The sequence below is a fragment of the Rutidosis leptorrhynchoides genome, chromosome 2 (assembly GCF_046630445.1).
Source record: "Rutidosis leptorrhynchoides isolate AG116_Rl617_1_P2 chromosome 2, CSIRO_AGI_Rlap_v1, whole genome shotgun sequence".
Taxonomy (NCBI): domain Eukaryota; kingdom Viridiplantae; phylum Streptophyta; class Magnoliopsida; order Asterales; family Asteraceae; genus Rutidosis; species Rutidosis leptorrhynchoides.
In genome coordinates, this window is record NC_092334.1 from 17,739,335 (window position 1) to 17,762,851 (window position 23,517).

The 23,517-nt window shown below is 34.4% G+C and overlaps 1 non-coding gene across 1 annotated transcript; it reads left to right on the plus strand.

Annotated features, from left to right (window-relative positions):
• The first annotated feature begins 441 nt into the window (after positions 1-441).
• Positions 442-548, plus strand: LOC139894892 (small nucleolar RNA R71). Its single transcript, XR_011775370.1, has one exon. It is a non-coding gene; the product is annotated as a small nucleolar RNA R71 (small nucleolar RNA).
• The last annotated feature ends 22,969 nt before the right edge of the window (positions 549-23,517 follow it).

Below are 23,517 nucleotides of genomic sequence, written 5' to 3' on the forward strand. Positions count from 1 at the left end.
TTGTTGAAGTTTCGATTGAATTGTGCCCTTCCATGGTAATTGTTGTTCCTTTCGTTTATGTAAGCTATTTCTTCCTTTTGCGCCATGGTTAAACCTGCGTCACAATCTTTAGATAAATGTAAACCACCACACAACTCACACCCTACTTTCATTCCATGGATCTCCTTGATGATCTTTTCCAAGTTCCTTGTAATACCATCTATCTTGACACTAAGAGAACCAATGTCATCATAAGCACCTGTGGCACTTGAAACTTGAGAGGAACGAAGTATTGGTGTTTCTTGATGCCATTCATGTGAGTAATCGGCTTGCTTTTCAATAATATCGTAAGCCTCTTGCTCGGTTTTATCCATAAATGACCGACCTGCGGCTTGATCAATGGAAATTCGGGTTGCTACATCACAACCTTTGTAGAAGATTTGGACTTTTTGGAAAGTATCTAACCCGTGGTTAGGACACCCTCTTAACATCTTTGAAAAACGATTCCATGCTTCATACAAAGTTTCCATCGGCTTTTGACAAAATTGAGTGATTTCTTGTTGGAGTCTTGCGGCTTTAGAAGCCGGAAAGAATCTTTTAAGAAACCGTTCCAACATTTCCTCCCAAGAGGTAATGGTACCCTCGGGTAAAGAATCGAACCAATCGCGTGCATCTCCCTTGAGTGTCCAAGGGAAAAGTCTCAAATAGATAATCTTATCATCGGTGACAGTTGCAAGTTTGAATAAACTGCAAATTCCTAGAAAAATACGAACATGTTCGTTAGCATCTTCATTCGGATCCCCACCAAATTGGCATTGGTTATTGATCATTTGAAGAATAGGTCCCTTGATTTCGAATCCAGTCGTAATGGAGGGCTGAGCAATGGCACTTCCTTGACCGGTTCGAGTGGCCTTCATCTTGGCCTCCATGGATGGTTTTGGAGCTTCATCCGCCATTTCAAAGATTGGTGGATCAATGGGTTCACCTTTAGAATAACGTGGCCTGGTGGTGCTTGATGATTCCGAATAAGAACTTTGTGGCTTCCCTGAAGATTCAAACACGTCAAGTACTTCTTGTGGTATTTTACCAAGCTTTCTTTCTGGTTCTGGATGTGGTGTATACAATGGAGATTGTGAAGTACGGGTATGTGGCATATGCAACCTAGAAATCTGTCAAAACACACCTAACAAAACCATTAACCGTACCGACTCTACAAATATAAAAGTCAATTTATCAAAATTAAGAAACTACTTAATCAAGAAATAGTTAACAATTCTATTTTGACACTATTGTCCCCGGCAGCGGCGCCAAAAACTTGATGTGCGAAATCGTGTATATAAATTATCGTTTGAAAAAGTACCGGTTTAAGAATTACACACACTTACGGGCAGTGTACCCGATCGTGGAGTAGTATAGTAAATGGTAAATCCGTGTATCGTTCCAAGGACAATATATTAGCCAAACTAGTATTGAAAACTAAATTATGATTAACTAAGGAAATAATAACTAAAGGTACAAGATATTTTGGTTTGCCCTTTAACGATGAGCGAATCAAGATAAGTTCTAGTTTACAAATGAAATGTTTTTGGTATTTTAACGTTTATCAAATCGGAAAAGAAACAAATAAGGATAGTTGTGATATTAATCAAGATTGAGAAATGTTTATCTAGATCTTTTACCCTCGGTATTGGATGTAAGTTTTGTTATTTAGCCCGATTGATTGATCAAGTGTGTAAGCTACTTAATAGGTTTGCTAAGAGTTCTCTTTGACAAACACTCAAACCTAATTACAAGATGCAAGGTGACATCTAAGACCTTAAGTGTAATACCCGTAATTTTAAATGTATATTGAAAATAATGGTTATATATAAAATAAATAAATTATTAGTAAATACGTTTATGTCAAGAAGTTTAATAGAATCAATAAAAATATATTATATTATAGTTATAATATCATTATCCTTATACTTACTAGTTATATAGTTATTAGTTATAAATAAAGAAATGATAATATATTAATTTAGAATGTAGCACTAGTGTTTACAGTTCACATTTCTTGAATATGCACTAATGCACTAATGCACTAATGATTCACTTTAGTGGGTAACCTTTAGATGACCCAATGAATTATTTTAAGGATGTAGATAGAGGAATTAACAAGTTTTCTGATAAGGATTTCCAACTCATTCGTCATCAATTTGCATAAAGTTTCGACACAATTCTATTTCTATATTCAATAATAAAAATAAGGGATGATAAACCTATAAAATAAATAAAATATATTAATACTTCTACTTTAAGAATATTAATAAATTAATAAATTTAATTAATAGAAGGAATCAATGCTAGTTATGGTATGAATGAATGGAAATTAAATAATGGTAATGGACACAAATTCGGCAAAACACATGGGTTCGCATAGTCATATCACTTTGTTAGTCAAATAATAATTGTTAATGACCGACCATATATATTATATATATACACTCTTTATATCGGTCTCTTATTCATATTCATGCATGTTAATATATATATGTATATCACCACAAATTATGAAAAACGAAGAACATAGACACCAAGAGAGATTTGATCATTACGTTAGTCGGTAATAACTCGTTTCATTGTAAAGGTACGGATTCTAATTTACGGATTCTAATTTTAATTTCTTTTACGTACTAAATATATACAAAATTGTTCAAACGGAGTAAAATATTTGAAGTAGTTATATGAATCTCCATCAATTTTGACTAAAGATTTGCTTTTACTTCATGTTCATTATATATATAGTTATAAATATATATACTCCGTGATACTTCACTAGAATTCGTTTGTTAACTACCATGTAGTAGTAATTCTTATGATATTTTGTTTTGTTTATGTTTTGCACGGATAACCAACATATTTTTATACTGATGTTTCTTTGTATATATAATAAAATTGAATTGATCCATATTGTTGATCGTATTAGTTTAATTAATCTTATTGATCGGTAATTGTTATTGAACTCTATACGTTATTGACCTCCTATTAATTATTGACCCTCGGGAAATCGTTATTGGGCCTTTAATTATTGAACTCATTGTTATTGACATTGCCTTCATTGTTAGTACCTCACTTGAATGGCCAAATATTTGATTAGCGTTATTTATTCTATTCTGGGTATGCGAGCTATTAACTTCCTATGGAGGTGCCCATAGGCATGTCATTGTGGCACCGATGGCATGACACTACCATAATGGTGTGATTTTTTATGGCGTCTCCTCATTGTGGTGTAGGATTTTTAGGAGGCGTATTGGTTAACCGTAGTTATTGTATTGGATCATATTGTTGTGAATGAAGGTGTAGTGCCCAACGCCTTCTTCACCATTGTTTGGTACACTTGGATCTGCAGTCCATGTACCCATTGTATTGTATTGTATTGTATTGTATTGAGCTCGAATTGTCGTACCCCATTGATTCTGGATTCGTTTGGATCCCATTGACTCTGGATTTGTAAAAATCCCATTGACTCTAAATTCGTTTGAATCTCATTGATAGATATTTATCCTTGTTCAGTTCATCGCCAACTCATTTTCGTTACTCAAAAATTATTTTATAAAACGTATATATTTTCTTTTATTCGTATCCGCGCACTGGGCCTTTTGCTCAGCCGCAATTTTCTTTCCATACGGCAGGTTATCAAGGAACATAAGGAACAAAGCTATAGGGAAGTTGAAGCCGTTGGAAAAGTTTGTTCAAGATTTCTTTCAATATTAATATCGTTATCATATGAATTATGTAATGTACTTTCAGTTTGGTTCATTTGGACAATTAATGTTTTGTTTATTGATGAATAAGTGTTATTGATTATCGTTAATGTGACATCCATTTTCGGTTACGAAATGGGGTGTTACAGCTATGGTATCAGAGCCAGGTTCTTTCTTGTTGAAACCTTACCGGTGTTGACCCGTGAAACTTGGTTACACTTCCGCTATTGTTTTCGACAACTTTCTCTTAATTTCCTTTTCGGTATCCTTATTAGGGTTTTGATTTCAACCTTTTTATTTCTTATAGATGCCTCCTTTTCACAATGCTTTGAAAAGAAACTCCCGTCGTAAGGTTCAAAGCACAACTCGTCATCGTATGCCGAGATCAAATGAGAATGCAGTGGACCCGAATATCTTGAACTGCAATAAATCAAGCATTATCAAGTATGATACCTACTATAGTCACTCAAACTGTAAATGCCATTCACGAACAACCCACTCCAGTAAATGCCATTGCGACCACACTCGAAACCCCACCTAACACATCTGAAGGTTCTGGTGGAACAACAATACAACTTGGCGATCTTCATGTATGGTTGGATAGATTTCAGAAGCAGAAACCACAAACCTTTAGCTCAGCACCAACTCCGATTGATGCTGAGAATTGGATTGCTCACATGGAGAAAATTTTTGAGGTTTTGGGATGTGTTGACAACCACAAGGTGAAATTAGCTACTTATAAGTTAGAGGGTGATGCGGGAAGATGGTGGAAAGCAATCAAGCATGCCAAGGGAGGTGATGCATTTGTTAATGCACTTTCATGGAACGAGTTTCGTCAAGAATTCTATCAAGAATACTTTTCTAGAGCTGATCGAGAGGCGTACGTTCGAGAGTATGATAACATTCGTCAACTTGAGGACGAATCTACTACTGACTTTATGGCCAGATTTGTTAGACTTGCAAGTTTTCTAGGCACTGTAGCCAGAACACCAGCTGAGCAAGCTGAAAAGTTTAAGTGGGCGGTGAAGTATCGTGTTCGATCTTAGATTGTCAATGGACAATTTTCTAACGTGGCAGAGGCTGCAAATGCTGCTAAGAACATCGAAATGGAAGAATTAGACTACAAAGCATCAAAGGCGGCTAGCTACAGGAAGAGAAACGAAAATGACCAATATAGAGATGAAAAGAAAAGTCAAGAAGGAAATTTGCATAATCATTACACAAAACGTAATAAACACGGGGATCCTGAGATCACCCTATGCAAAACTTGTGGTAAACATCATCCTTCAGACACGTGTTACAAAGAAACTGGAGCTTGTTATAATTGTGGTAAAACGGGACATGTCGCTAGAGATTGCAAGAGCCAACGTGATAATACCGGAGGAGTGACTACCAACGGCAGGGTGTTATCATTGAGGACTGATGGATCGTGTTAAGGTAGAACCTAATAATTACATTATTATAATAATTGATATTGGTATTGATATGCGCAAATTGCCAAGTTATGTGACAAAGTTTGATTATTGTTGATTTCGGGGACGAAATCATTTTTAAGGAGAGTAGAGTTGTAATACCCGTAATTTTAAATGTATATTGAAACTAATGGTTATATATAAATAAATAAATTATTAGTAAATACGTTTATGCCAAGAAGTTTAATAGAATCAATAAAAATATATATATTATAGTTATAATATCATTATCCTTATACTTACTAGTTATATAGTTATTAGTTATAAATAAAGAAATGATAATATATTAATTTAGAATGTAGCACTAGTGTTTACAGTTCACATTTCTTGAATATGCACTTATGCACTAATGATTCACTTTAGTGGGTAACCTTTAGATGACCCAATGAATTATTTTAAGGATGTAGATAGAGGAATTAACAAGTTTGCCGATAAGGATTTCCAACTCACGTCGTCATCAAGTTGCATAAAGTTTCGACACAATTCTATTTCTATATTCAATAATAAAAATAAGGGATGATAAACCTATAAAATAAATAAAATATATTAATACTTTTACTTAAAGAATATTAATAAATTAATAAATTTAATTAATAGAAGGAATCAATGCTAGTTATGGTATGAAAAGGGGTGCGCGTTACGCTGCTTACAATTATATGCGACCACGATGGTTATTGACTACACATCGAATATAACCGCACATTGTATTTACTTGACAAAGTATTGCATGGTGTAAAAGTTACCGAAAGTCGGCTATTGGTTACGAACATAATGTACATCCCAAAATATTACATTGTTATAACAAACATACAAGTACAAACATGTGATAGCTTGTACGCTAAACTGTTTACGAAATGAAATTTACAAACATCTGGATAGCCTAAATCCTAAATTGTTTTTGGGACAGGAACTTACAAGTTCATACAAAATGGGCACATCCCCAAAACATAGTTACACTAATACTTGTGTACAAAAGAAGGCTAAAGCTGCAGCCTCAAAAAACTACCACCCTGAATCAAACTCCTAAAGCGCGCGCTTACTGTCCAGGACGATAAAAAAACTCCGCAACCTTCTGGAGAATCCTATCATCAGTTTATCACCTGGAACATATGAATTTGCAGCTAGAAACTTGAGCCAGCCTATGTAAACCAACAACTCTTTCTTCCTTGTACCCCTAGCTTGAATCAAACCCCACATATGCACCTCGCTATTGAGATCCAAGCACAGATAGGTCCATCCAGCCTCGAACTCTCTAAGTTGATTCAATTCTGCAGGGAGTTCCTGAATAATACCAAGATAAAAATTGTTCAAGAGTTGCTAATTATTTGTGAATGATATTTAAACAAATGTTATTAACTAATTTATCTTGAAATGTAAGCAACTCACCCAAAATGTTCCGTGTGGGATTTTGACGAAGGTGTACGTAATATCGACGGTGCCCTAGATGTTGTATCGCTCAGCGAATGCTAACTGCTCCTGAGCACGTGTTCGGGTCGGACTTGTAGATGCTTGACTTGAACATGCTTCATTGTTTGCATCCATATATGTGTTTTTCAGGTAATGTAATTTATAATTATATTCAATGTGAATTTAAATTCATGATAGCATTCAAAGCATTATAAATGATGTAAAAGTATGAATGCTTTAATAAGCAAGAAACTAAATTAGTAGTTTCAAATCGAAATTAAGGATACAAATTGCACTTATGTGATTAAAAAGGTAGAGTACAATTTTATAGGGTTTGATATCCACAAAAGCTGGTATGAATGTAAAGCACATCGCCTACATTTAAGTAACCTAAATGTTGTTTGAGAAAAGGCACTAACCTGATTGAGTTGCGTGTATAAAAATTCTAAAATCACTAATGCTACAATAACCATGTGTAAAAAATTCAAACAAAGGTAACAATTATAAATCTTAAAACACATTTCATAAGTATCAAGATGCGAATCACTTAAGCTGTAAGTTTAGCGTGCAATCAAAGGTGAATACAAAGAATAAATGTATGTGCAAATTAATGGCACAAACTGCACTTATGTGATTATAATGTGTGAGCAATTTTGTTTAGGGTTTCATATCGATAATCATTGGTATGTAGGTGGAGTGTGTTGGAAGTTAAACTTGATTTTGGGCTATGTGTTTTGGATATGGGATTGCAAGTATACAAATATATGGATCAAGATTGTAGTCCAATATCTAGAAACTTCTTGTAATATGTAGTAGTGAAAGTGTGTAGAATAATCTTGTAAAATATCTAGGTCTAGAAATACTAGGAAATATCTAGATAGTAGTAGATGATGGAGTGATCTAGACTACTCCATTGAGTAGTATAAATAGAGGGCTTCACCCCTCATTTGTAATCAAGCAACAAAGCAAAGCAATAAGCAATAAAAGAAAAGCTTTCAAGAACAATCAAACTTCTGAATCATCAATCATCTCTTCCACAAATAATATACATAACCTCCTATTTCCAACAAATTGGTATCAAGAGCTTGGTTCGACAAGATGATGGCCAACAATGTCATCACATTTCCTCGCCTCACAAAGGATAATTATGATCGATGGAGCATCCAAATGAAGACCTTCCTAGGTGGACAAGACTTATGGGAGATTGTGGAGGAAGGCTATGAGGAACCTGCAGAAAAAGGTCCTCTCGGCAAGGAGAAAAAATTAATGAAGACGAACGATCAAAAGGCTCTTTCCATCATCCAACAAAGTGTAGATGATGGAGCTTTTGAGAAAATTGCAAGTGCAACCACCGCCAAGAAAGCATGGGAGATCTTGGAGAATTCTTATAAGGGAGTTGATAAGGTGAAAAAGGTTCGACTACAAACACTACGAGGTGAGTTCGAATCCTTAAATAAGAAAGACTCAGAATCAATTTCTAATTATTTTACAAGAGTCTTGGCGGTTGTCAATCAATTAAAGAGGAATGGTGAAACTCTAAGTGATGTAAGAGTCATTGAGAAGATTCTTAGATCATTAGATTCAAAATTCGACTATATAGTCGTAGCCATCGAAGAATCTAAAGATCTAGAATCAATGACTATAGATGAACTCATGGGTTCACTACAAGCCCATGAAGAGAGGTTCAATAAGAAAAATAAGGAGCCTTTGGAGCAAGCTTTACAAGCAAAACTGTCTTTCAAGGAAGAGAGTAGTGAAAAGACTCATCAACCGAGTCAACGAGGTCGTGGTCAAGTACGTGGCTGAGGACGAGGACAAGGATATATCAAACGTGGAGGTTATAGTTCTTACAGAAATGAAGAAAGAAGTCAAAATTTTCTCCCGACAAGAGGTCGCGGGAGAGGCTACACAAGTAGAAGGCCAAGGTATGACAATTCTCAAACCAAATGCTATAATTGTCATAAATTTGGCCATTATGCTTCGGAATGCGAGAAGTCAAACAATTACGTGCAAGAAAGAGCAAATTTAGTGCAAGAAGATACCGAAGCCGTGAAAAACACTTTGTTACTAGCATGCAAAGGTGAAGATAACGGAGAATCAAATTTGTGGTATCTCGACACGGGTGCAAGCAACCATATGTGCGGTGACAAAAACATGTTTGTGGAGTTAGACGAGGTAATTAGTGGAAATATCACCTTCGGAGATTCCTCTAAAGTCCCGGTTAAAGGCAAAGGTAAGATTCTCATCCGCTTGAAAAATGGAAGGCATCAATTTATCTCTAACGTGTATTATGTGCCTAATATGAAGACGAATATACTGAGTATTGGACAACTCTTAGAGAAAGGCTATGATATTCACATGATAAATCGTACTCTTTCTTTAAGAGACCAAAAAGGAGGTTTGATTGCTAAGGTGCCAATGTCAACGAATAGGATGTTCATGCTAAATATTCAACATGACATTCCAAGATGTTTAAAAGCATGTTTCAAAGATAATTCTTGGCTTTGGCACATGAGATACGGGCACTTAAATTTTGGAGGGTTAAAATTATTATCAAGTAAAGGAATGGTGAAGGGTTTACCTCCAATTAATCATCCGGATCAAATATGTGAGGGATGCCTTCTAGGAAAGCACTTCCGAAATAGTTTTCCAACAGAAGCTTCTAGTAGAGCGAAGAAACCTCTACAACTTATTCACACGGATGTGTGTGGACCCATCAGCCCACCGTCTTTTGGTAAAAATAGATATTTTCTTCTATTCATTGATGATTTTAGTCGAAAGACATGGGTCTATTTTCTAAAAGAGAAGTCGGAAGCTTTTGGAATGTTCAAGAAGTTTAAAGCATTTGTGGAGAATCAAAGTGGTCTCACCATAAAGGCGTTGAGATCCGATCGTGGAGGAGAGTTCACATCCAAGGAATTCAAGGAATTTTGTGACAACAATGGGTTACGAAGTTCTCTAACTCTTCCGTATTCACCTCAACAAAATGGTGTTGCGGAAAAAAAGAATAGGACCATTCTTGATATGGCTCGGAGTATGTTAAAGAGCAAAAGGATGCCTAAGGAGTTTTGGGCTGAGGCAGTGGACTGTGCGATCTATCTAGCAAATCGTTCGCCCACTAGAAGCGTCAAGAACAAAACACCCATTGAAGCTTAGAGTGGAAGGAAGCCCGGCATCTCACATCTTCGAGTGTTCGGAAGTGTGGCATATGCTCATGTACCAGAGTAGAAGAGGACGAAGCTCGATGATAAAAGCGAGAAACTCATATTCGTGGGCTATGACTCAAGTTCGAAGGGTTACAAGCTATACAATCCCAAGAATGGTAAATTAATCTCAAGTCGAGACGTGGTGTTCAATGAAGAAGCAACATGGGATTGGAATGTTCCCGAAGAGGAGAACTACGATTTTCTCCCATATCCGTTCGAGAGTTCTATAAGGAATGAAGAATATCTAGAGGTTCAAGAAACTTCTAGTACACCATCTCCGCACTCTCCACGTACTCCAACCACTACACCTAATGAATTGACACCAACATCAGGAGGAGAATCAAGTAGGCTACAACATCACACAAGGAGCATTGAGGAGTTGTACGAGGTAACACAGCCTATGGAGGATCTATCATTGTTCTGCCTTCTTGCCGATTGTGAGCCAATAAGCTATGAAGACGCAACAAAAAGCCAAAAGTGGAAATGTGCTATGGACGAAGAGATTCAAGCAATCCAGAGGAATGATATGTGGGATCTTGCTACTCTACCAAGAGGGCATAAGGCCATTGGTGTAAAGTGGGTGTACAAGGCCAAGAAGAATTCCAAAGATGAAGTTGAAAGATACAAAGCAAGGTTGGTGGCGAAGGGATATAGTCAACGAGCTGGCATAGACTATGAAGAGTTATTTGCTTTCGTCGCTCGTCTAGAAACTATAAGATTAATAATCTCACTTGCGGCTCAGCATAATTGGAAGATTTATTAAATGGATGTCAAATCCGCGTTCCTTAATGGCCACTTAGAAGAAGAAGTTTATATAGAACAACCTTTGGGATATATAGTGAAAGGCCAAGAGAATAAGGTGCTGAAATTGAAAAGGGCCTTATATGGGTTGAAGCAAGCGCCTCGAGCATGGAATAGCAGGATAGACAAGTATTTCCAACAGAATGGCTTTACAAAATGCCCATATGAACATGCTCTCTATACCAAAGTAAGCAAAGAAGGAGATGTTATGATTATGTGCCTATATGTGGATGACTTGATATTCACTGGTAGTAATCCCAAAATGTTTGAGGAGTTCAAGAAAGCAATGGTTCGGGAGTTCGAGATGACCGACATTGGACTTATGGCTTACTATCTTGGGATAGAGGTAAAACAAAAGAAAGAAGGAATATTCATATCCCAAGAAGGTTATGCGAATGAGGTGCTCAAGAAGTTTAAGATGAATGACTGCAAGTCAATGAACACACCGGTGGATTGCAATCTCAAATTGTCAAAAGATGATGAAGGATACTTGGTGGACCCAACACAATACAAGAGTTTGGTTGGAAGTCTGAGGTACCTAACCTGCACGAGGCCAGATATTCTCTACGGAGTTGGACTAGTAAGTCGATATATGGAAGCACCTACAATAAATCACTTGAAGGCGGCCAAGAGGATACTTCGCTACATCAAAGGTACGATTGACTATGGCCTGTTTTATTCGCCTTCTAATCACTTCAAGCTAGTTGGATACAGTGATAGTGATTGGGCTGGAGACAAAGATGATCGTAAGAGTACGAGTGGTTTCGTGTTCTATATGGGAGACACGGCGTTCACATGGAGCTCGAAGAAGCAACCCATTATGACTCTGTCAACGTGCGAAGCCGAGTTTGTTGCAGCAACATCGTGCACCTGTCATGCAATATGGATCAGGAAGTTACTAAATGAGCTTAAGTTTTTCCAAAAGGAAGCTACGGAGATATATGTGGATAACAAGTCTGCGATTGCTCTAGCAAAGAATCCAGTCTTCCATGATCGAAGCAAGCACATCGATACGAAATACCATTTCATCAGGGAGTGTGTTACAAATAAAGAGGTGCAGATAAAGTACGCGAAGTCACTTGACCAAGTTGCTGATATTTTCACAAAGCCCCTAAAACACGAGACGTTTCAGAGATTACGGAATATGCTCGGAGTGACGAAATCAAGTTTAAGGGGGGCTGTTGGAAGTTAAACTTGATTTTGGGCTATGTGTTTTGGATATGGGATTGCAAGTATACAAATATATGGATCAAGATTGTAGTCCAATATCTAGAAACTTCTTGTAATATGTAGTAGTGAAAGTGTGTAGAATAATCTTGTAAAATATCTAGGTCTAGAAATACTAGGAAATATCTAGATAGTAGTAGATGATGGAGTGATCTAGACTACTCCATTGAGTAGTATAAATAGAGGGCTTCACCCCTCATTTGTAATCAAGCAACAAAGCAAAGCAATAAGCAATAAAAGAAAAGCTTTCAAGAACAATCAAACTTCTGAATCATCAATCCTCTCTTCCACAAATAATATACATAACCTCCTATTTCCAACAGAGTGCATGCATCGTCAACTGTAAAGTAACCTAAATATTGTTTGAGAAAAAGGAATTACCTGAATTCGCCATGGAAGGGGTTGCGTGTAGCTGAGGAATGTCTGGAAGAAAAATGATGGCGGTTGAGAAGCTTTTGCAAGGAAAGAGATGGTGTTAGTTGAAGAGATCTTTGGAATGTACTCCGTATCTAGTACTTGAGCAAGTGAAGGGATTTTTTGTTTAAATATTCTTTTTTTCCCCACAGATATTAAATTTCCCACTAAATTAGATATTTACAGGTTATGCAATGTGCCCCTTTATTTTAATGGTACTTGCATTCCTTCATTTTTTTTTTTTTTTAGTTCTCATTCAAACTTCTTGATATGTTAGATTGCAAATTGCTAGTATACTTTAAGTGTTGCACAGTTGTGAAACACATACACAATAAAGTGTTTTAGGAATGATTGCAAATTGATTTAGTAACGATCACAAAATGTTCGAGTAACAATTACAAAGCTACCAAATTAGTGACATATTCATTAATTACTATGCACATTGTGTCACTTGAAAATTCCAGAACGATAACGGTACAAAATGAACATAGTTTGCATAATCAAGGCTTTTAGCATGGTCACAAAGGTTACAAATTACGATAATTTACAGAATAGAGTGTTTGACGATTACAGACGTCGGATTAGATAAAGTTCGAGCATATAACTAAGACGGACCAACAGCAGGATTCCAAAACTGTAAAAAGGTTTTTAAGGTACTGCCTTGTGAGTGTTCACCCCCTAAAAACCTTGTGGTTGTGCTTTTTTATTTTCCCTGCTCTGCGCGCATTTTCTTTGCGGCTCCCACATCTTCGACAGGTTCTGAGACGAATAGACTGCGCCTTGCTGACCTGCGGCTTGTGCCTTCCTTTGGTTCTTTCACTGCTTTTGGCTGCTCAATTGGTGGAGGTGGTGTGGTGGTTTCCAAAGCTGGCCAATGGCATATTGGGTATAATGAGCATACACAAGTTTAAAAAAAAAGGAATAACAACAAAGCTGTAAATGATAAGGGTTTGAAAAAATTTAAATATGATACACCAGGAACAATAAGAAGATGGTCTAAGAGTCGAACCTGCTGGGGTCTCCTGAACATCTGTGGTACTGTTAGACGGTGTGACAGTCGGTGTGTCGTTGGGCACTTCATCAAGTAGCCTATCAACAACAAATTCTGGGTATTGTTTTCTTGATTGCGGATTATAATGGAACTGGAACGTGTGTGACTGTCGTTTCTTCAATAAACATATAAGATAATTAATCACATAGAATATTATAGATGTAGCGAGTAATTAATGGTACATCGTGGCATATTAATAATATGAACCAATTATTATAAAAGCCTTTTCTTCTTATTAGCACTTTATAATTATATCCAGGGTAGTACCTACCCGTTAAAGTTCATACTTAATAGCTTAGTACAAAAATTAACTACTACAATCTAGATAATATTCTTTTATGAAAAATTTAAAGTAAAATCATATAATCATTTCACGCCTATTCATGATATAGCAATACAATACCAGTATTTCACATAGGTATATTTTACACAATACATATGTAGGATAAAATAAAGCACACTACATAATATTATACATGGCGTGAAATGTTATCATAGCGGGAGGTGATTCAAAAACGACGGAGCCTTTTAGTTGTTGGTGAATCAATTTGTTTAGGTGGAATGAGGGATAGACGCACAGTGTATTTTGTTGTTGGTCGGGGGTTGGAGGTACTTAATATCTCGGTGGGATTATCAGGGAGATTTATATGGTAAGGGTGGTTTGGTGGTAAAAGGTGTCGGTTTTCAAGCCCTACTACAATAGGAAGTTTAACACTGTGTCTTTTTGTTGCGTTAATCCATTTCTGTTTAGAAATTTCTTTGACTTCCTCCTCCGCCTCAGGATCGTTTTCAGGTTCTTTCACTTTCGGTTCTTCTGGAAATTGTGAATCTTCCCAAAATGCATCCGACTCCAGGTCATCATCGTCATCAGTTATATAGATGATTGATACATCTTTCTTCGGGTCATCGTCATTATCAGATAAGTCGATGATTGGTACTTTTGCTGGAGATTCCTCTTCGGAGTCGCTGAATGTGACAATGAGATTGGTGCTAGAAGTAGACATCTATCACACATTAACTACCGCATTAGTAATATACCACATAATATTTACATGTTACAATATTCAATTTCCGACCAAAAATGATAAGCAATAGTTTTTCAAAAACAAGTTCGGTCAAAGTCCAGACTCACTAATGCATCCTAACAAATACCGGTCAGACACACTAATGCAAATTCTGGTTCGCTAAGACCTCTGCTCTGATTCCAACTGAAATGACCCATCCATATTACTATAAACGTAGTACGTTATTCATTGGTCCCATAGCGAGGTATTTGACCACTTTATGATACGTTTTAAAAAATATTGCATTCGTTTCATAAAAAGCACACCATTACTATACATAATGCATGTTTTAAACAAGTGGGCGATTATTTAAGAGATAATCCCCATAATACAGCAGTTTCCAAATACTACGCACGTGACATAACAGTCGAATATAATACATGACAAAGGTTTTATTGAATGCAACACTTCATTTAAACAAAAGCATGAGACTCCATGCACAGCTTGCTCAGATAATGCAACAGCAGAAGACTTTCTTAAGGACCTGAGAATAAACATGCTTAAACAGTCAACACAAAGGTTGGTGAGATATATAGGTTTAAAGCTAGCATCAATATAAATATAGACCACACGATTTCATAGTTACAAATATTTCAATAAAGATATTCTGTAAGTTGTTGAGCACTTTGGTAACCATACTTAACCATTAATGTGGCATATTCCCTTTATTATGAAATCTCCCTACACTTTACCAAGTGTAGTAAAAATGAAGTACTATGCAACCGTTTACGATACTAGAGCGACTAGCCCGGTTGGGGTTGTCAAACCCGATAGATCTATCAATAGGATTCGCGCTTACATGTTCTTACAAAATGTAAATATTAGTTACCAAGCTATTAGGGATGATATGCAAGGTGGTACAACTCAACGTAGAATATATTTTAAGTACTTGTGTCCATGGCGTAAAACATAAAATGCATGTATTCTCATCCCAAAATATTTTTAGAGTTTAAAAATGGGACTATATACTCACTTTCACAGATTTTCACTTCGTCAGAAAATAAGACTTGGCCACAGGTTGATTCACGAACCTATAACAAACATATACATATATATCAAAGCATGATCGAAATATATTCACAACATTTTTATTACGTGTTGATGATTTAAGTTGTCCAGTTAGCAGTCCAACGTTAGTAGTCCACAATTAGTAGTACATAAATAATTTAATATATATCTCGAATCAATCCACGACCCAGTGTATACACGTCTCAGGCTAGATCACAACTCAAAGTATATATATATTTTGGAATCAACCTCAACCATGTATAGCTAACTCCCGCATTACTGCATATAGAGTGTCTATGGTTGTTCCGAAATATATATATAGATGGGTCGATATGATATGTCAAAACATTGTATACGTGTCTATGGTCTATCAAGATTACATAATATATAATATAAGTTATTTAAGTTATGGTTAGAATAGATTTTTGTAAATTAATCCCGTAGTCAAATTAACCATTTTTAACCAATTTTGTTTTACCCATAACTTCTTCGTTTTAAATCCGTTTTGAGTGAATCAATTGCTATGGTTTCATATTGAACCAAAGATTACTAATATAAACAGAAAAAGTATAAGTTTATAGTCGGAAATACAAGTTACAAGTCGTTTTGTAAGAGGTAGTCATTTCAGTCGAAAGAACGACGTCTTGATGACCATTTTGAAAAACATACTTCCACTTTGAGTTTAACCATGATTTTTGGATATAGTTTCATGTTCATAAGAAAAATCATTTTCCCAGAAGTATAGCTTTTAAATCAAAGTTGTCATAGCTTTTAATTATCCAAACCAAAACAGTCCCCGGTTTTACTACGACGGCGTATGTCCGGTTTTACGGTGTTTATCGTGTTTCCAGGTTTTAAATCATTAAGTTAGCATATTATATAGATATAGAACATATGTTTAGTTGATTTTAAAAGTTAAGTTAGAAGGATTAACTTTGTTTGCGAACAAGTTTAGAATTAACTAAACTATGTTCTAGTGATTACAAGTTATAATCTTCGAATAAGATAGTTTTATATATATGGATCGAATGATGTTATGAACATAATTACTACCTCAAGTATAGTAGGTAAACCTACTGGAAATGATGTGAAAATAACTTGAGCTTCAAAGGATCTTTGATGGCTTGGAAGTTCTTGAAGCAGAATCATGACACGAAAACAAGTTCAAGTAAGATCACTACTTGATTTAAGATAGTTATGTTTATAGGAATAAACCAAAGATTGGATATGATTATTACCTTGATTAAGAATGAAAAGTTACTGAGATTAGATGGAAGTTCTTGATCTTTGATGAGTTGTTGGATTGGATTAAAAAGATTGGAAGTAATCTTGAAACATCTTGATTCTAGGTTGTTTTTATGATGATTAAAGCTTGTAATTGAAGCTAAATGATGGGAAAAATGTTTGGAGATGATCAAGTATAAAGTTAGGAGTATTTTGAGAGAGAATTGGGAATGTAGGTATGAGAAAATGGAATGAAGAAATGGTGTGCATGCATAAAAACGTTTTTAGTTTATAAAGAAAGAAAAGATTCCTAATTTTGTTTTCTTGCTAAATAATTCATGCTACTTGACAAATAGTTGGTTCCACATGTTCCTTAATCATTTAAGGTTGCTAAAGAGCAGATTTGTATTGGTATATACCAATAGTAAATACATCTAGAAGCTGGGTATAATACGAGTGCAAATACCGAGTGAATACGAGTCGAATTCTTGATGAAAATAAATGGGAATACAATTGTGATTATTTTTGTTAAGTAAGAGTGTTTTGATATATGTATTGAACTCCTTCAAATGTGTATTAATACATCTTAATATACTATATATATATATATATATATATATATATATATATATATATATATATATATATATATATACACACACATTTTAACTGAGTCGTTAAATCATCGTTAGTCGTTACATCTAAGTGTTGTTTCGAAACCTTTAAGTTAACGACCTTGTTAAATGTAATTAATCCCATTGTTACTATATCTAATGAGATGTTAAATTGTTATATTATCATGATAACATAGTGTGTTAATATATCTTAATACGATATATAAATATTAAGACGTTATTACAACGATAATCGTTACGTATATATATCGTTTCAAAATCCTTAAGTTAGTAGTCTCATTTTATGTATATAGTTCATGGTTAATATACTTAATGAGATACTTAATTATCATTTCATCATGTTAAATATATATATAAGTTCATATATATATATTATCATGTCATTTACAAGTTATAACGTTCGTGAATCATCGGACAAATTGGGTTGTCACACGTTTACATAAAATTCGTTGCAATTAATCAAGTCTTAACAAATTTGATTTTTTAACATGTTGGAAACATTTAATCATGTAAATATTAATATCGTTCAATATATAACCATGGAAAAAATCCGGGTCATGACATAATGATACTCAAGGCTGGACCCCACCGTACTTGTTGTAATTAGATCATGCTCATTGTGATATAGTTCAAGCTGCCATCCATACAGATTACGCGGTCTTGCTTGATAAAAAGTTGGTTCGAAGGAAATTAGATGGTGGGTATGTTCATAATGGGTTGTTAAAAGCTGCCGGAGTTGTATTGGATGCTGAAAGTGACACTTTGAAGAAGCTGTTAGAGAGTTACCCGAGCTATACGTTAACTCTAATGGGCCACTTACTTGGGTCAGCTGTGGCTGCATTGTTGGCCATGGTGGTGGTCACAAACCGAGATATGTTTGGGAACATTGATAGGAAAAGGGTTCGATGCTTTTTTATTGCACCCGCCGGATGTATGTCACTTAACTTGGCCTTAGATATGCTGATGTCATCAATTTTGTTCGTGCTGCAGGCAAGTTTTTCTTACCTTTTATACAATTAGAGAGATATACTGAGACGATAAAGAGCTTTCTTAACTTTTATGCATTGTATGATGAAAACCAGAGCTAGCAAAATGGGTAGGTTGGGTAACCAGTTAAAGCAAGTAATTTTAAATTCAGTTGTGGTCAAGTTAATACACCAATATCCACAAAAGCATAGTGTTTATAACAGTTTGTCATTAGTAATATAATAACGATCATGATTCTTTGTTTGAACAGTTTACCATGTTTGTTGTGCTTAAGATGTGTAACAGACACATGCACATCGGAGGACAGAAAACTCAAAGATCCAAGAAGGCTATATGCACCTGGTCGCCTCTACCACATCGTTGAGCGAAAACTTTCGGGTATTATCAATAAAAAAACTTCTAAGTGACCGAACTCATATTTGGCATAATATGATTGTAGATATGGCAGGTTTCCACACGTTATAAAATCAGCGGTGCCTGTTGATGGAAGATTTGAACACATTGTGTCTCACTCTGATGTATCATCATTATTATAGGGTAGTACATATTTGATTATAGATGAGCTAATGAATAGGTGTAGAATGAGTTGAAACACATTTTAGTTAACTTGCTTACTCTAACTCTCAATAATTGAAATCCATTAAACCCATTAGACATGGATATATGCTTTCTCAAAATTTAGCATTTTCAGGGTTATTTTTCCTTTTGTTATAAAATTCTCATTTCATGATCATGCTTTAAAGTATCCGTTTTAATGTGTGGTCTACTGCAGCTCTTCAGTTGGAGAATTACAAAATTGGTAGTGTACAACATCGAACCATCTCATCCTCGTGGTATGACTGCAAGTTCTCTACTTAGTTTAATATTTACAGTTATAATTATGTTTCTTTGATATAACTTCAATTATAAGGATTGGAATAATATTTCATGGGGCTTTATTCTTATCTTTTTTATGATAGAAGTCATAGTGTATTTGATAAATGTAATGTAGTGTACATAGTGCTACAAGTGGGGCTATAAGCATTTTGGCTACCCCATCAATTTGGAACAAAAAATATTATTTGAATGTCGAGGTTACTACAACACATGCAAAATAAAAAAATTACTAAAATTTACTCACGTAAAACCAATACCCGCTTAATCCAATAAAGTAGCCCCGCGAAATCGCGGGCACTAAGCTAGTAATAATAATAATAATAATATTAAAACTAGTGAAATGACACGTGGAACCACGGGTTTGTTTAAAAGAAACATTTTAATAATATGTTTTAAGTATTAAGTGAATGTAAATGTTAAGGTCATTTAGTTTAATTACCGGCGAAACCACGAATTCCGACTAAGAAACTTCTCGTTGTTTCTACAAATATTGATGTACTTAACATTTTTTATTATTATTATTTTGGCAAAAAACAGGAAGCAAAATAGATAAAGACTTTTCACAAAAAGGTGAAAAGCCAAACAATACAAAATGGGTCGAATTGGACTTACATTTACTGTCCAGACAACCATGAATTCACATCTACTAACAAACTATGAAGGAGCTGTTAAAAACCAAAAACTGCACTAACATATAGAAGCAAGAAAACAACAAAACAACAAAACAAAAGGATCTCCCTAGAAGCCAGTTCTTTGACCTCTTTATCGTAACAACCATAAATGAACTCCATTTATTCTCCCACCACTCTCTTCTAATTTTCATTACAATTACTATTTTCCTTGTCATAAAAGCATATATTACAACCTTTTATTGAGATATGTACTTCGCATACATATGTAACGTAATTAATCCCGTAAATAGAACCCACATTTAAATTATAATAATTATTATAATTATAACAATAAATAATAATAAAAAATTTTACTTAACAATTGAGTATTTATATTTTTATTAATAATTATTAGTAATAACAAATGCCTTTTGAAAGTTTTTTAAAAACTAAAATACAATTATTTTTACAATATGCCTCAAAGTTTGTACATGTGTTCATGGGGTATTTTGTAAGAGATTGTACAATTTGTGTTAAAGTTTATACTGTGATGACCCGGATTTTTCCGACTACTTGATTATACTATTTACATGATTTAATATTTCCGACTTGATAAACAATGAATTTTAATAAGTCTTGAACCTCCGAAAAGAGTTTTATATAAGCATTTGACTACCCTTTTATTCCTACGATTCACGAACGTCATAACTTGTATTAAGTATATATATATATATATATATATATATATATATATATATATATATATATATATATATATATATATATATATATATATATATATATATATATATATATATATATATATATATATATATATATAACTTGAAAATATGATAATTAAATATCTCATTAAGTATATTAACAAGGTATTATATATACCTTTTCATACTATTAATTTAAAGAGTTTTCGGACAATATATATGTTACTTTTTAAACGACGTAATTAACTTATGTTAAAATGTATTTACATACAATATATTATGAGTATAAATACATCTTTAAAAGTATTGAATACACTTAATAATATACAAATAAGGAATAGCTATATTCATATTTTCCGTTCATTTTTCTCAAGAATTCTACTCGTATTTATACGGTATTTATACGCGTATTATACGCAGCTTCTAGAAGTATTTACTATTGGTATATACCAATAGAAATCTACAATTACGTATTTATACGGTATTTATACGCGTATTATACGCAGCTTCTAGAAGTATTTATTATTGGTATATACGAATAGTAATCTACAATTATTGATGTATTATGTCATGCATGACCTAATGATTTTTAACTTATCTTAGATATTTTTCACTAAAAACCAAATTTATGAGCCTATAAATAAGCACCATTTCTAACTCATTTTTACACATTCATTTTCCAATTTTTACTTCCAATTTTCACATACACTTGCAAGAACTCTCTCAAGTTTTGTTCTACTACTTCTTTCTAGCAACTTTACATTCACCAACGAGCTTATAGCTCAGTGGTACCCGATGCCTTTGATCCCTGGGCCCACAGTGGGGGAAGCTTTGACCCAAGTAAGGCGCAAGTTCGATTCTCAGTCTGGGCGCCCCGCATGGAATTATTTCTCCCTCCGGGGGGAAATTTGTGAAGTGTTTCGGGGGTCTAGCTAGCTGGGGTAAAAATCGCCTTGCCGTCACTGTGGGTACTGGGAGGAGGTACTTTGCCGGCACAGGTCTCTTTCGGGGTGGGATTGGTGGGTGCTACGGCACACAGGGTTAGCGTGTCCCTGCCAACTTACACGTTTTGACCCAAGCAACTTTACATTCTAAACTTGAGGTAAAAACTCTACTTCAACTCTTGTTCAATACATATGTTTATAGCTATCTATATAAGAGTTTATAAACTAGAACATAGTTTAGTTGATTCTAAACTTGTTTGAAAAACTAATCTAATCTTTCTAGCTTAACTCTAATAACACTTATTTATATGTATTATGATGTTAAATTAAGTTAATATAAGAACTTATAACTTGTACATATGAAGAACACCTTGAAACTTAACATATATCGTTTAATCTCTATTCGGTAAAAAGCGGGCTGTTTTGAGTTGGGAATTAAAAACCTATCTTATACTTTGAGTTCGAGGCTAAGACTTTGGAAATATGTTAATATATGTAAATAAGACTTCCAGTAATTTTTTCATGATTTTAGACAAAGTGGAAGTATTTTATCAAAAATCATATATCGGGTGGATGCCGGGATTCTTCCAAATCTGACCACCGGCACAAAAAGAGGGTAAAACTCTAAAAATTACTACTTGGGCTGAACTTTTCGAATTGGTTTTGAAAAATTAACTTCTTAAGGAATCCATAGCAATTTGATTCACTTTAAACGGAGTTGTAATGAATATTTGGCGAGCAAAACAAAATCTGCTAAAATTAACTTTATATGGACGAAATTTATCTTATAAAAACTATATTAACCATATCCTTGCTAACTTTTCCTATATACTATATATATTTGGACATGTTATCATTAGTATAACAAAATATTATAATCTTGGTTAATTCCGAGATTGTATATATATAATAATCTTGGTACGTTCCATGACAATACGTATACAATACGTTCGGATAAATCGAAAGACATCATGTACACAATACGTCTGGGTTAATTCTAAGACAATACGCGTACCATGGGTCATGATTGAGTCTATAACAATAAGTATACAATACGCCGTGGGGTAATTCTAAGATTATATATACATAATTATTATTGGACTGTTGGACTATTGGACTGTTGGACTGTTGGACTATTGGACTATTGGACTATTAGACAATATTTGGACTACTAACAAAGGACAACTAACAAAGGATTACTAACATGAAAATGTTAAAAATTAATAAGTATTCTATGAACTTGCTTTATTTTATTCATATGTCGTATTATTATCTGAATCATTATTATTGTTATAGGTTCGTGAATCCAAGGACGACGGCTATATTTTTAATAAGTTGAAAACTTATTATTAATATACTTTTACTACCGTGAGTATATAGTCCCATTTTTCAACTATAAAAATATTTTGGGATGAGAATACATGCATTTTATGTTTTACGCTATGGACACAAGTACTTAAAATATATTCTACGTTGAGTTGTACCACCTTGCATATCTTCCCTAATAGCTTGGTAACTAATATTTACATGTTGTAAGAATATGTAAGCGCGAATCCTATTGATAGATCTATCGGGTTTGACAACCCCAACCGGGCTAGTCGCTCTAGTATCGTAAACGGTTGCATAGTACTTCGTTTTTACTACACTTGGTACAGTGTAGGGAGATTTCATAATAAAGGGAATATGCTACATTATTGGTTAAGTATGGTTACCGAAGCGCTCAATAACTTATAGAATATCTTTATTGAAATGTTTATAACTATGAAATCTTGTGGTCTATATTTATATCGATGCTAGCTTTAAACCTATATATCTCACCAACCTTGTGTTAACTATTTAAGCCTGTTTATTCTCAGGTCCTTAAGAAAGTCTTCCGCTGTTGCATTATCTGAGCAAGCTGTGCATGGAGTCTCATGCTTTTGTTTAAATGAAGTGTTGCATTCAATTAAACCTTTGCCATGTAATATATTTGACTGTTATGGCACGTGTGTAGTATTTGTAAACCGATGTAATATGGGGATTATTCCTTAAATAATCGCCCACTTGTTTAAAACATGCATTATGTATAATAATGGTGTGTTTTTATGAAACGAATGCAATATTTTCTAAAAACGTATCATATAGAGGTCAAATACCTCGCTAT